General features: G+C 34.9%; 1 protein-coding gene across 1 annotated transcript in view; it reads right to left on the reverse strand.

Moving 5' to 3' along the window:
- The window catches only part of SPEF2 (sperm flagellar 2), a 374,057-nt gene that overhangs the window by 12,931 nt on the left and 345,915 nt on the right, over positions 1-15,211 (reverse strand).

Here is a 15,211-nt window from a genome sequence, read left to right on the forward strand (position 1 = left end):
CTGGGGGCAAGGGGTGGAATTACCATAAATTAAAAAAGGTTCAAGGGGTTATCTGTAGATCTCTTCCCATAAGAATGAGTTGGTACTCAAATTGCACTGTTCTCATAGTTTCTCTTGATTAAATTTATTATTAAAAGCTAATCATTTATTAATAACAGCAGTCATGATATAGTTCTATAATACTTTATGGTTCTAAAGTGCTTTACATCAATTATATTATTTAGTCCTCCCAACAACCTAGTCAGAGAAGTTAAGTCAGTTGGTCACTTAATATTTAATAATAATGTGATAGAAGTGGTACACAGATAAAACTTTAAAAAAAGGAAAAATGGTTTCTTTCTTCCACAACAGTAACTGGAAATTTATTGTTTATTTCAATAAATTAAATTCTATCCCCAAATTATCACTTGTATAATCTATATAAAATTTTGCACATTGTATTTAATAAACATGAACTAGGCAGAGCTATGAGAAAGGTTAAATAGAAGGTATTATTTGCTCAAGCCTCTGAAAAAGTTTTCCTCCTTGTGAAGACTTTCTCTACATGTACCTTTGATTACATCCATTCATAATTCCTTTAGCAGTTAACTATTATGACCACTCCCCATTATCGGTCTCTGATTTTCTAATTTCTTAAAAAATCCTCATATGACTCTTCTAACCTTTTCCAGCTTTCATATCTTAACTCATCTCCTTTTAGGGTTCAATCTCTGGGGGGGAAAAAGCCATTGATCTTTGATTCTATTTTTTTTCACATCATACTGCTTCTTAATCCTTTGCAGTCTTGCTTCTGACAGTGCCTATGTAATCAAACAGTTCTCTTCAAGATTGAATCTTTTAAGGGCTGTATTTGATGACTTTTTTTTCTTCAATTCTCATACTTCTTGATTTCTTTGTAACTCTTTATGCTCTTGATGAACCCTCCTCTTTCAATTCACAAGCTACCATGACATTGTTTCTTTCTGATTCTCCTCATTTTCCTTTATTAGAAATATTCTGCTTCTAATTGAGGGTGTTACCCAAGGTTCTATCCTGGCTCTTTTTTTACTTTCTTTTCTATATTCTCTATTCTTTTTTAATATAAATATTTTATTTGTTTTCCAATTACATACAATAGTAGTTTCTACCTATCATTTTTTGGTAATATTTTGAATTTTACTACTTTTTCCCCAACCTCCTTTTACTCCCCTCACCCCCCCCCCCCCCACAGGAGGCAATCTGATAATCTTTACATTGTTTCCATGCTATATACATTGGTCAAAATTGAAATTGTTGAGAGAAAAATCATATCCTTGAGAAAAAATAAAATATAAGAGATAGCAAAATTATGTAGTACATAAGAAAACTTTTTTTTTAAATTGAAGCTTATATTCTCTATTCTAAGTTACCACCAGAGGATTTAATCATTATTTCTCTTTTGATGATACACACACACACACACACACACACACACACACACACACACACACACACACACATACACACACAATTTCCAATCCTGAGCTCCATTTCAGTAACATTTGATACTGAACATTTGAATCTGGAAGTCTTGTAGAAATCTCAATAGGTTTAAAATAGAACCCCACCTCTACCTGTTCTTCCTCTAAATTTATCATTATCATTTATCATTCCAGTCTCTCAAACTGTCTTCATCAACTTTTCTTCTGTTTTATTCCTTATATTTAAACAATTGCCCACCCATAAAATGTGTCTCTGCATCTTCCACATCCAACTCCTTCCTGCCAGTCATGAGACCATTACTTTAGCTCATATTCATTACTTCTTGTTTGAACCATTTTACAATAACCTTCTAATTGTTTTCCACATTTCCCTCTCCAAATCTTCTCCCACATGGGTATCAAAATAATTCTCCTAAGCATGACTCTGACTGTGTTAATCCTTTGCTTGAGAATCTTCAATAACTCAGTGTTGCTTCTAGGATGAAATACAAATTCTTTCATTTTGAAACTTGGTCTGTTTCATTTCTGGCCTTATTTTAGATCATGCCTCACACATAGTTTCAGTTTATCTGGTCTTATTGTAATTGAGCTCAGCTTTTTAAAAATTAAAATAAATTAAAATTGTTTTAACTTTAAAATAAATATATTTATTTTTCCAACTACATGCAAAGACAGTAACATTTTTTTCTTTTCTCCCCCCCACTTTTGACAGCATGATTATAGGTTATACATGTATAACTATGTTAAACATATTTCCATATTAATCATGTTGTAAAAGAACAAAAAAGAAGAAAAACCATGAGAGGAAAAACATAAAACAAAACAAATTTAAAAAATTGGAAATAATATGCTTCAGTCAGCATTCAGACTTCATAGTTCTTTCTCTGGATGTGGATGGTATTTTCCATTGCCAATCCTTTGGAATTGTCTTTTATTCTTGTACTGCTAAGAAGAGCAGTTGATAATCACACAATGTTGCTGTTAATTTGTTCTGGTTCTGCTCATTTCAGCATGAGTTCATGTTCAGTCTTTCCAGGCTGTTCTGAAATCTTACTGAATATCACATTTGTGTGCCATAATGTGTTCAGTTGTTCTACAATTGATGAGAATCCCCTCAAGTTCCAATTCTTTGCTACCATAAAAAAGATGCTGTAAATATTTTTTGCACATGTGGGTTTTTTAAACTCTTTTTAATGATCTCTTTGAGATACAGACCTAGTAGTAGATATGCCTGGTTTTATTGCTTTTTTGACATAATTCCAAATTGCTCTCAAGAGAGGTTGGATCAGTTCAAAACTCTACCAACAATGCATTATTGTCCCAGTTTTCTCACATCCCCTTCAATATTGATCATTTTCCTTTTTTGTCATATTGGCCAATCTGATTGGCCAATTTTTTGGGGGGGGTGATAACTGAGAATTGTTTCAAAGTGCATTTTTCTAATCAATAATGATTTAGAGCACTTTTTCCATGCAACTATAAAAGGTCTTAATTTCTTCATCTGAGAACTGCCTGTTCATAACCTTTGACCATTTATCAATTGGGAGATGATTTATATTCTCATAAATTTGCCTCAGCTCTCTATATAATTTAGAAATGAGTCCTTTATCAGAAACATTAGCTGTAAAAATTATTTCCCAACTTATCACATTCCTTTTAATCTTGGTGACTGATTTTATTTGTGCAAAACCTTCTTAATTTAATGTAATCAAAATTATCCATTTTGCATTTTATAATGTTCTCTATCTCTTGTTTGGTTATAAACTCCCACCCCCTTCCATAGATTTGATAGATAAACTATTCCTTGTTCTTCTAACTGGTTTATGATACCACCTTTTATATCTAAATTTCATACTCATTTTGACTTTATCTTAATATATGGAGTGAGATCTTGGTTTATGTCTAGTTTCTACCATTGTATTTTCCAGTTTTTCCAGCAGTTTGTGTTAAAGAGCAAGTCCTTATCTCAGAACCTGGAGTCTTTGGATTTATCAAACAATATATTATTACAGCCATTTTCTACTGTTTCTTTTAGCTTAATCTCATTCACTGAGCCTCCACTACTCTATTTCTAAGTCAGCATCAAACAATTTTGATGACTTCTGCCTTATAATTTTAGATCCATTATGGCTAGGACACTTTCCTTTGCAATTTTTTTTCATTGACTCACTTGATTTTCTTGACTTGTTCCTCCATATGAATTTTGTTACTATTTTTTTTATCCCATTTAATAGATTTTTGGTAGCTTGATTGGTATGGCATTGAATAAGTAATTTAATTTAGATGGAATTTTCTTTTTGTTTTATTATATTAGCTTGGTCTACTCATAAGCAATTGACTTTTGCCCAATTATTTGGTCTGATTTTATTTGTGTGGAAAATGTTTTGTACTTGTTTTCATATAATTTCTAAGTTTGTCTTGGCAAAAAGACTCTCATGTATTTTATGTAATCTAGAGGTACTTTAAATGGAATTTCTCTTTCTAATTTTTGCTGCTGCAGAAATGCCAAGGATTTATATACATTTATTTTATACCTTGCAATTTTGCTGAAGTTGCTAATTATTTCAAGTAGTTTTAGTTGATTTTCTAGGATTCTCTAAATATACCATCATATAATCTGCAAAGAGTGAGCATTTTAGTTCCTCATTGTCCATTCTAATTACTTCAATTTATTTTCTTATTGCTAGAGCCAACATTTTAAATACATTATTGAATAATAGTGCTTATAATGGACATACTTTTTTTACCCCGATCTAGCTGGGAATGCTTCTAGTTTATCCCCATTACATACAGTGCTTATTTTAAGGAAAATTCCGTTTATTCCTCATGCTCTCTAGTGTTTTAATAGGAATGGTTGCTGTATTTTGACAAAAGCTTTTTCAGCATCTATTGATATTTCTATTAATTTTGTTACTGATATAGTCAATAATTGATAATTTTCCTAATACTAAATGAACTCTGCAATCCTGATATAAATCCTACCTGATCATAGTGTATTATTCTAGTGATAACTTGCTGCAATTGCTTTGCTAATATTTTAATTATTTTGTATCAATATTCTTTAGGGAAATTGATTTATATTTTTCTCTGTTTTGACTCTTATTTAGATATTAGAACTTTATTGGTTTCATAGAAGTAAATTTAGTGGAGCTCCACCTATTTTTTTCAAATAATTTATATGGAATTAGAATGAATTTTTCTTTAAATGTTTGGTAGAATTCACTTATGAATTCATCTGGCCCTGGAGATTTTTCAAAGGTTTGTTAAATTTAATTTTTCTGAAATGGGATTATTTACATATTTAATTTTCTCTTCTGTTAATCTGGACAATTTATATTTTTATAAATATTCATCCATTTAACTTAGATTATCAGAATTCTTGGTATACAGCTAGGTAAAATAACTCTGAATTGTTACTTTAATTTCCTCTTCATTGGTGGTAAATTTACCCTTTTCAATCTTGATACTGATAATTTGATTTTTCATTCTTTTTTTTTCTAGATCAAATTAATCAAAGGTTTATCTATTTTATTTGTTTCATAAAAGCAACTCATAAAGCCAGTTTTATTTATTAGTTCAATAGATTTCTTACTTTCAATTTTATTAAGCTATCCTTTGATTTTCAGAATTTTTAATTTGGTATTTAATTGGGGATTTTTAATTAGTTCTTTTTCTAGAATTTTTAGTTGCATGCCCAACTCATTGATCTCCTCTTTCTCTATTTCATACATATAAGTATTTAGAGATATAAAATTTCCCATAATAATTGCTTTGGATGCATCCCACAAGTTTTAGTATGTTGTCTCATTATTGTCTTGGATGAAATCATTATTTCTATGATTTATTTTCTGATCCACTCATTCTTTAAAATTAGGTTATTTAGTCTCTAATTAATTTTTATCTTATCTTTCCATGATCTTTTATTAGGTATAATTTTTATTACATCATGTTCTGAAAAGGATATATTTAACAATTCTGCCTTTCTGCATTTGATTTTGAGTTTTTTTAATGCCCTAATAGCTGGTGAATTTTTGTGTAGATGCCATGTATCAGAGAAGAAAGTGTATTCCTTTATATACTCATTCATTTTTACAGAGGTCTAGCGTATCTAACTTTTCTAAAATTCTTTTCACCTTCTTAACTTCCTTCTGAATTATTTGTGGTTAGATTTACCTTATTCTCAGAGGTCATAGTCAAATGGGCATAGTAAAGGACAGGGAATGCCTGATTTCTCCCCCAAAGCATGCCAAATACATTTAAATAATGACTCTATCAAAATTCTAGAAGGGTAGAACCCACAAAAACACTGTACAATTTTTTAGCCAAGATGACTTGGAAGATCTGGGGGAAGGGTCTGTTCTACTGGGGTTAGAAAGCACCCACAACACAGCACAAACTGAACTGGAATGAACTGGGCCCAGTCATCCAGGAACAGACTGCAGGGTGACTGGGTCAGTGGGAGCAGTGGTGGCTTCCAGCCCTCTCAGCCTAGGTTTGACAGGAACAACTTAGAAGGTCAGCAGGAAAATTCTGCTGCACCAGGTTGAGATTGGAGCACAGTCCAGTGCAGCCCTCAGCATGCAACCAGGAGCAGGCCTAAGGAGACACTGCATCAACAGCAATATTTGCTTCCAGAGCTCTCAGTCCACAGGCCATAAAGGGGACAGAAGGAGTTTACAGGAGTCTCTTTGCTATCCCTGAGGCAGGACTCTGTTGATTTGCCCATACTTAGATCTGGGTCACATTTTGTAGCCCCAATCCCAGGAAGCAGAGCTGAAATATAACAGACCTTATTGCTACAGTGGAGCAGGGGCCCTTCTCACAGCTCCAGGCCAGAGGGTTGTGCTTATAGTCACCCACAGATCAGATCATAGGTCAGCAGAGCAGTCAGAGCCTCTCATAACACCTTAGAAGAATTGAAAATTTGCAGGTCCATTGAAATATCTCTGAAAACAGTTGCCAAAAAACCCCAAAACTTTGGATAGTGCATCCTCCACCCCTAGAACTTTTTTCTTTCCCCTTTTATGTGAAATAATTCATCCCAATCTACCTTTTACTTTACTTTTCTCCCAGTATTTAATGCAACAGAGTTAAAATCATGTCATAGGCTGAAGAAATGAACAAGATGAAAAAAAATCTGACCATAGACAATTACTATGGTTCTATGGAAGATTAAAATACCTCTCATAAGTAACGAAGTAAAATCTTCTGTATCCAAAGCCTCCAAGAAAAATATGAATTAGTCTCAGGTCATAAAAGAGCTCAAAATGGATTTTGAAAATGAAGTAAGGGAGGTAGAGGAAAAGTTGGGAAGAGAAATAAGAGTGATGTGGGTATGTTCCAACATATTTTGGAAGGCAAAAAGAGCTTAGATTACCCCCCAAAATCAACTACCCAGCAAAACTGAAAATACTCTTTCAGGGGAAAAGATGAACATTTAATGAAATAGGAGACTTTCAAATTTCCTGATGAAAATGGCCAGAAATTAAAAGAAAATTGATTTTCAATTAAAAACTCAAGTGAAGCATAAAAAGAAAACATGAAAGGCAAATCATAAGGAATTTTTTTTAGGTTTTTGCCAGGCAAATGGGGTTCAGTGGCTTGCCCAAGGCCACACAGCTAGGTAATTATTAAGTGTCTGAGACTGGATTTGAACCCAGGTACTCCTGACTCCAGGGCCGGTGCTTTATCCACTACGCCACTTAGCTGCTCCTACAAATCATAAGGAATTTAATAATGTTCAACTGCTTGAGAAGATGATACTGATAACTTAATATGAACTTTCTCAGCTGTGAGAAGGGCCCCTGCTCCACTGTAGCAATAAGGCCTGTCATATTTCAGCTCTGCTTCCTGGGACTGGGGCTACAAAATGTGACCCAGATCTAAGTATGGGCAAAGCAACAGAGTCCTGCCTCAGGGATAGCAAAGAGACCCCTGTAATCTCCTTCTGTCCCCCTTATGACCTGTGGACTGAGAATTCTGGAAGCAAATATTGCTGTTGATGCAGTGGCTCCTGAGGCCTGCTCCTGGTTGCATGCTGAGGGCTGCACTGGATTGTGCTCCAATTTCAACCTGGTGTGGCAGAATTTTCTTTCTGACCTTCTAAGTTGTTCCTTTCAAACCTAGGCTGAGAGGGCTGGAAAGGATAGGCAGGATTTAAAGTTGAAGGGTTAATATATTAAAAACAATAGAGTTAATGGATAAGAGAAGAATACTGGGAGAAAAGTAAAGGAAAAGGTAGATTGGGATAAGTTATTTCACATAAAAGAGGAAAGAAAAAGCTTTTTCAGTAGAGTGGAAGAGGGGGAGGTGAAAGAGTAGTGAGTAAACCATACTCTCATTGGAATTGATTCAGAGAGGGAATGATATACATGCTCAATTAGATATAGAAATCTATCTTACCCTAGAACAAATAGAAGAAGAAAGGGATGGTAGAAAAGGGAAGGAGAGGGAGGGAAGATTATGGGAGGGGGTGGTCAGATGCAAAACACTTTTGAGGAGGAAATGGATGAAAGGAAATATAGAATAGAATAAATGGGGGGGTGAGGGAATAGGATGCAAGGAAATACAATTAGCAATAGTAACTGTGGGAATAAATATTGAAACAAATTTATCTGACAAAAATCTTTTTTTTCTCAAAGAGAACTGAGTCAAATTTATAAAAAGAGCCATTCCCAGACTTAGTATATCATTATCAAATGATCAAAAAATATGAACAGTTTTTAGATGATTGTTAATGCTATCTGTTTAAATCATTTAAAATGTTTTAACTCATTATTGACAGTAGAAATGAGGTTTGGAACATATCTGAGGTACTATCTTTTATCTACTGGATTGTCTAGTAGGACAGGAAGAGAAAATGACAAAGGTTGGAAAGATGTAGGGAAAATGAGACATTAATGCAGTGTTGGAAGAGTTGTGAAATGATCCAATTCTATACTTGATACCTGATGTTTGTTCTTCATTCTTGAAGACCATGATATCAGGGAAGTGATGCCAGGACAAGAATATGGATTTAATTTGAGTGAGGGGGTGCTTTGCTAAATCACCACCCTTAGTTTCTCCTCCAGAGCCATCTGGTTCCAGTGTCCAAATATGAATCAGGACAACTGGAGATTGCCTTGAATGGGAGGGAATCAGGGTTAAGAGACAGCCCAAGATCACACAGTTATTAGTAAGTGGCAAGTCTGAGGCTGAATTCAAACTCCTGCCCGCCTGATTCAATTCTGCCCCCATTCAATTCTGTAAAAGAATTAGCAGTGCCACAATTAGGTCTATATTCCAGAAGAGATGAGAAACAGGAAGAAAAAACATCTTTATGTATAAGGATATTTATAGCAGCTCTTTTCTGTTGGTAAGTGAAGATTGAAGGGTTGACTATAGGTTGGAGAATGGCTGAACAAATTGAGCTATGTGATTAAGAAGAAATCTTATTCTGTTATAAGAAAAGATGAATAGGATGCTCTCAATAAAGCAAACAAACCAAAAAACCAACATGCATGAGCAGATGCAATGGGATATGTACTATATACAAAGTAAGAGGAATGTTATAGGATGATCTGCTGTGAATGTTCTACCCCTGCCTTTTTCACTCCAGTCTTTTACCTTTACCCTGTGTGTGTATATCTCTCTGTTTCAAATGTGTTTCTTGTATATAACATATTGTAGGATTCTGGTTTTTAATCTACTCTGCTATCTGTTTCCATTTTATGAGAGTTCATCCCATTCACATTCACATCTTTTTTTTACACTTCATCCTATCTGCCCTCTGTTTGTACTTTTCTTTCTCCTTTCACCCTAACCCTTCATCCCTTTACCTCCCCCCTTTGTCCTCCAAATTCCCTGAAGGGTAACATAAATTTCTAAACCCAACTGAGTGTATATGTTATTCCCAATCTGAGCCAAATCTGATGAAAGCTAAGATTCAGGCAATTCTCACCCCCTCCTTTCTTTCCCTCTACTGTAATATGTCCTTTGAGCCTCTTCAGGTGATATAATTTACTCCATTATGCCTTCCCCTTCCTCCCGTCCAAGAACAATCACTCTTTTAGTGTATCTTGTTTTTTAAAAATCATCCCACAAAATCAAATTCTACCCATACCTTCTGTCCAAGTATATTCCCTCTGATAGAGATACAGTTCTCAAGATTTATGTGTTTCATACTTCCATGCAGGGATATAACTAGTTTTATCTTAATGAATAGCAATATTTTTCTTATCCCATTTACCTTTTAATGCTGAGTCTCATATTTAAGATTGAACTTTCTGTTTAGTTCTGTTTTTTTAATTAGGAAAACTTGAAAGTCAAAAATTTCCTTAAATGGTCATCTTTCTTCCTGATAGAATAGGCTTGAGTTAACTGGATAGTTGATTCTTCCAAACTCCTTTTGCCCTCCAGAATATCTTGTTCCAGGCCCTTCAATCGTTTAATACTGATTCTGCCAAGTCCTGTGAAATCCTGACTGTGACTCCTTGGTATTTGAATTGAATTGCTTCTTTCTGGATGCCTGTGGTATTTTCTCCTTGATCCTATAATTCTGGAATTTGTTTACAATATTCCTTGGCATTTTCCTTTGGGGATTGATTTCAGGATGTGATTAGTGGATTTTTTTTAGATTTTTGCAAGGCAATTGGGGTTAAGTGGCTTGCCCAAGGCCACACAACTAGGTAATTATTAAGAGTCTGAGGCCAGATTTGAGCTTGGTCCTCCTGACTCCAGGGCTGGTGCTCTATCCACCGTGCCACCTAGCCACCCCTACTTGACTTATTCTTGATGTCTCATAGAGTCATTAGCTTCCACTTGTCAAAGTATATTTTTCAAGGAATTATTTTTTTCAATTAGCTTTTGTATCTCTTTTTTCCATTTGGCTAATTCTGTTTTTTAAAGGAGTTGTTATTTTTTTTTCCATTTGCCCAATTGTATTTCTGAAGGAATTATTTTCTTTTGCATTTTTCAAATTGTATTTTTAAAGGATTTATTTTCTTTAGGGGCACTGTCCTGAGCCTCTTGTGTTGGAGGTGGTGCCCACTCACAGACCTTTCATATTGAGACTGCTTGCTGTCTGGGTTGGGGCTATCTAGCCCAGTCAACAAGCCACTAGTGTTCTCTATGTGGAAGTGCCTAGTCCAGTGAGCAGGCTGCTAGTGTTCTCAACATATCGGCTAAAGAGTGAATCTGGGGACCTCCCAAATGGTGTGCTGCTGGCCTGCTGAGCTGGGACCTTGGGACCTCTACCACAGATCTCTCCTGTGGCAAAGAGCCTCTTTACCCATCCATGCTGGTCTCAGCTCCATGCCCTGGCCCCTGCCCTGTGCTCTTCCATCTGAGACAGACCTTGCTGGAAAATGCTCCACTCTGTTCTTTTGTTGGTTCTGTCACTCCAGAATACATTTAAAGACTTGATTAATGTTGTTTCTGAGGGAAGCCTGGGAGAGCTTGGAAGTTCCTGGTTTCTCTCCTGCTATCTTGGCTTCGAATATTTAGTTTCCTACAAGATTCAATTCAGGTTCTATCTCTTTTAGGAAACTTGTTCTCAGCCCCTTCAAGTTGTTTGTGCTGTCTCCTTTCTCAAACTGTATTTAAAAATCTTGTATCTCTTTAGTCAAATATAAGCTCCTTAAAGGTACAGATTATCTTTTCACTTCTGTGTTTTTATTTCCAGCATGTAGCAATTAGTACTTTTTATTTTTTGCATGGACTAGGAATAAGACATAAGGAGAGAGGAATAAAGAAATAAGCATTTATTAAGTACCTGTTATGTACCAATACTCATTTGAACCTCATGGGGTAATTGCTGTAATTATAATCATTTTAAAATCAAGGAAACTGAGGCAGAGATTAAATGACTTGCTGAAGGTCACATAGCTAGTAAATGTCTAAGTCATTTGATCTATGATCTTTCTGACTCTTGGCCAAATGTTATATATATACTGTTCCACATAGCTACCTAGGAACTATGAATTGAAGAAAATTGGTTATATGAGGATATGCATGTCTCAACTGGAAGGGTCCTTCATGGAAATCTTATCCAATAATAGGAACCTAACCTGCATCCTCTCTGATGAGTTGTCGTTTAACTTGAACATTTAACTAACTGCTTGAAGACCACTAGTGAGGTACTACCTATTCTACTTTTGTCGGTTTTTCCTTAAGTCATATTTCAATCTGCTTCTTTGTAATTTCTACCCATTGCAACAAGTACTTAAAAAACTTGTATTATATGATTGTGAATTTTATTGTTGTAGTCTGGAGTTATTAGGAAAGCCAGTAAAGTTGAATTCGACCTTTAAATCATGAAAAAAGAATATGAGAAGCTAGAGAAAAAGACCTATTAGGAAGAGGAAGAAGGTAGTGAAGCTGCTTGTTGAAACCTGAACATGGGGAAGTGAGTTCTAGCTGTCATGGGAAGAGGATGTGAAAAAAATGATGGTGATTAGATTATTCAGCTGGTGACTTAAGCTGATGACTAAAATTGTCTGGACCCGTAGAAAGCAATCTTGGCCCATATACAGGGATCACTGAAGTGAGTCAGAGCCATGTGGGATGCCTTATTTTCTACTCGTTGATAGAAAGGCTTTCTGGTTCAGAAATAGGAATACTTGGTCCCCTTCCTATCTTGGAGGCTACTCTTTTCCCCTCTTCTTCCTATTTCTCTTCAGATATACAAGTCCCTTTGGTATGCAAGATTCTTGGTTCCCTTTTCCTCCAGCTATGAGAATACTGCTAGGCTTTGTTTGTGCTGCCACCTATTAATGAATGAAAAATCCTAGTGCATGAGGCTTTTCATATAGTTATGTATTTACCATTAAGGTAGTTTCTTTCTTTCTATCAAATGAATAACCTTATTTAAGATATTAACTGATCTGTTCACAATATGAGAACAACATTTTTTTGGGAAATTTAAATTTTGTTTTTGTTCTGAACTTGACAAATACCAAAGAAACATGAAGATTTTTAGAGGTCAATTCTTGATTTTATAGGTCAATCTTGAATCTTGGGTTACTTTTACAAAGGAAAGACAGAGAAGGCTGTAATCTTTAGTTAATTTCTATTACATGTAGTTTACTTTTTCATGTACATGCATTCATATACACAAACACATACACACACACACACACACACACATATAAAAACCTCAGCACAAATGAAATGAGCAGAACCAGAAGAACATTATACACACTAAAAACAACACGGGGATATGATCAACCATGATCAACTTGTTCATTTCAACAGCACAAAAATCAAAGACAAGTTTAAAAGACTTGTGATGGAAAAATACCATCTATATCCAGAGAAGGAACTATAGAGTTTAAATGAAGACCAAAGCTTATTATCTTTAGTTTTTAAAAGTTGTCTTATGTATTATTTAATTTTGTTATCTCCAATGTTTTCTTTCTATCATTTGGATCTGATTCATCTCTCATAACACATTCAATTTTGAACTATGTTTAGCATGGTTACAAATGTAAATTCTGTATCAGATAACTTTCTGCCAGGAGCAGGGGGAAGTTGAGGGAGAAACGGAGGAAGAAAAATTGTAAAACTCAAAACCTTGCAAAAAATGATTGGTAAAAATTACTATTATAGGTAGTCAGAAGAATAAATAAAATATTAAAAATCAGCACATTAATTCCAAAGCTGTTCCACTTGGTCATTTCCACTGAATATCCTTCTGTTTCCTTCTGTTCATTTAAAAAAGTTTTATTGATGTTTTCCCTTCTTTTGGGAGTAGTGGGGAGTTCACTATCACTTCTACTTAATTCTCTAACAAAATTCCTCTTAAATCACATAAGTGTAATTAAAGTAGAAAACAAAACAAAACAAAAAATAAACCCCAAACAAACAGCATTATGCTTATATCTGAAGATGTAGAACTACTGCTACACTTGTAGTCCATCACTACTCTGTCTTGGGGTTTGATGCACATCCTCCATAACAATGTCAAGTTGTGTGGTTGGTTAATATATTGATGAAAATTTTTAAGTCTTTCACAGATGTTTTCCTCTATGATGTTACAGCTATAGCTTTTTTTCCTGGATCCATATATTTCACTGCATTAGTTCATATAGTTTTGCCAAGCTTCTCAAAACCCATTTCTTTCATCATTTCTTATATAATTATGTGCCAGTACAGTCATATGCCATCTTTTGACCATTGATTACCCCTTTATTTTTCCGGGTTTTTTTTTTGCTACAAAAAAATCTTTAATGAACATTTTTGTATACATTATTGTTTTCCACTTTGTCTTCTCACTCTCTGGGAAATAGTGCTATTACTGTACCAAAGGGTATTGATAGTTTGGTGACTTTTAAATTACCATATTTCCCCGTGTATAAGACACACTCTTTTTTGAAAAATTTGGGGTCTAAAAACTGGGAGCGTCTTTGGCAGTGATTATAGATATTTTTTACTTTCATTTCCTGCTTTTTCACACTTGCTGTTTTTGCACTCATTGTTTCACATTTATTACCAGTATATTAGGTTACATTTTGCCATGGTCTATCCAGAAATGACTCAGAAAAGATTTTTGTACAGTTCTGAATTCAAGTTCAAAGTGATCCAGTTTGGGGGCAGCTAGGTGGCATAATAGATAGAGCACTGGTCCTGTAGTCAGGAGTACTTGAGTCCAAATCCAGCCTCAGATATTTCATAATTGCCTAGCTGTGTGACCTTGGGCAAGTCACTTAGCCCCATTGCCTTAAATAAATAAAATTGCAAAAAAAATTTTTTTAAAAAGTGATCCAGTTTGCAAAAGTGAACATAAATTGTACTGCTCAATGTCAGTTTTGTCCTCCTCCAACTGAGAAAACAATCCAAGACTGACTATGGGAAAAGGAAACCCTACTGAAAATGTCCTGGCAGAAGAAAGCAAGGCCATGAGAGGCAAATCAGTCAAATGACCTGAGTTAGAGAGGGAATTGAAGAGATGGATTGAAGAGCAAGGGGGAAGTGGAATTCCTGAATCCACAAAGATGGTTCAGCAGGAGGCAGGAAGAATTGCTAATGAAAAGAGTGACTGATTACAAGGGAGGTCATGACTGAAAGAGAGTGAAATGGAATGGAAACGGAATGGACTAAGCATGTGTCCACACCCCAGACTTGCCCAGGAATGGTTTGTTTGTGATCAACCCCAGACCAGAACCCAGGTAGGAAAGCAGTCAGAGCCTCTCCTAAGACATTGATTCTTCATCAAACACACATGAGGATAAGCTATGGATGGAAGTTTTGCCGGTGATGAGGAGTTGAATGAATTTTATGATGAATAAAACTTGAGTTCAATAACTTTATGTAATATGTTTTTTTCCAAAGTTCAGGCCCCAAAATTAAGGTGTGATTTATACATGGCACCATCTTATAAGGGATAATATGATATAGTTCAAATGATTTGCAGAATGACTTTACCATTTCATAGCTCCAACAATGTGCCTGTGTTTTTACATGCCAGTTAATAGATGCCATTTGCTTTTATCTTATGCTTACTGATCAAAGAGGTGTAAGGTTGAACATCAAAAATGCTTTAATGTGCATTTAACTTATTATTTGTGATTTGGAGATTATTCATATTATTGTTGAGAATGCTTCTTTTGAGAATTGCTTATTTCTATCCTGTGACCTTTTATCTATTTTTACATAGTTGAATGTATGTCCTATATCTTGGATATCAGACCTTTATAAGAGAAATTTGTAGCAAACACCTTTTCCCCTCGAGTTAACTATTTTCCTGTCCTTTTTGAAAAAATTTTTTTAAGATA

Source organism: Macrotis lagotis, chromosome X (genome assembly GCF_037893015.1).
Source record: "Macrotis lagotis isolate mMagLag1 chromosome X, bilby.v1.9.chrom.fasta, whole genome shotgun sequence".
Classification (NCBI taxonomy): Eukaryota; Metazoa; Chordata; class Mammalia; order Peramelemorphia; family Peramelidae; genus Macrotis; species Macrotis lagotis.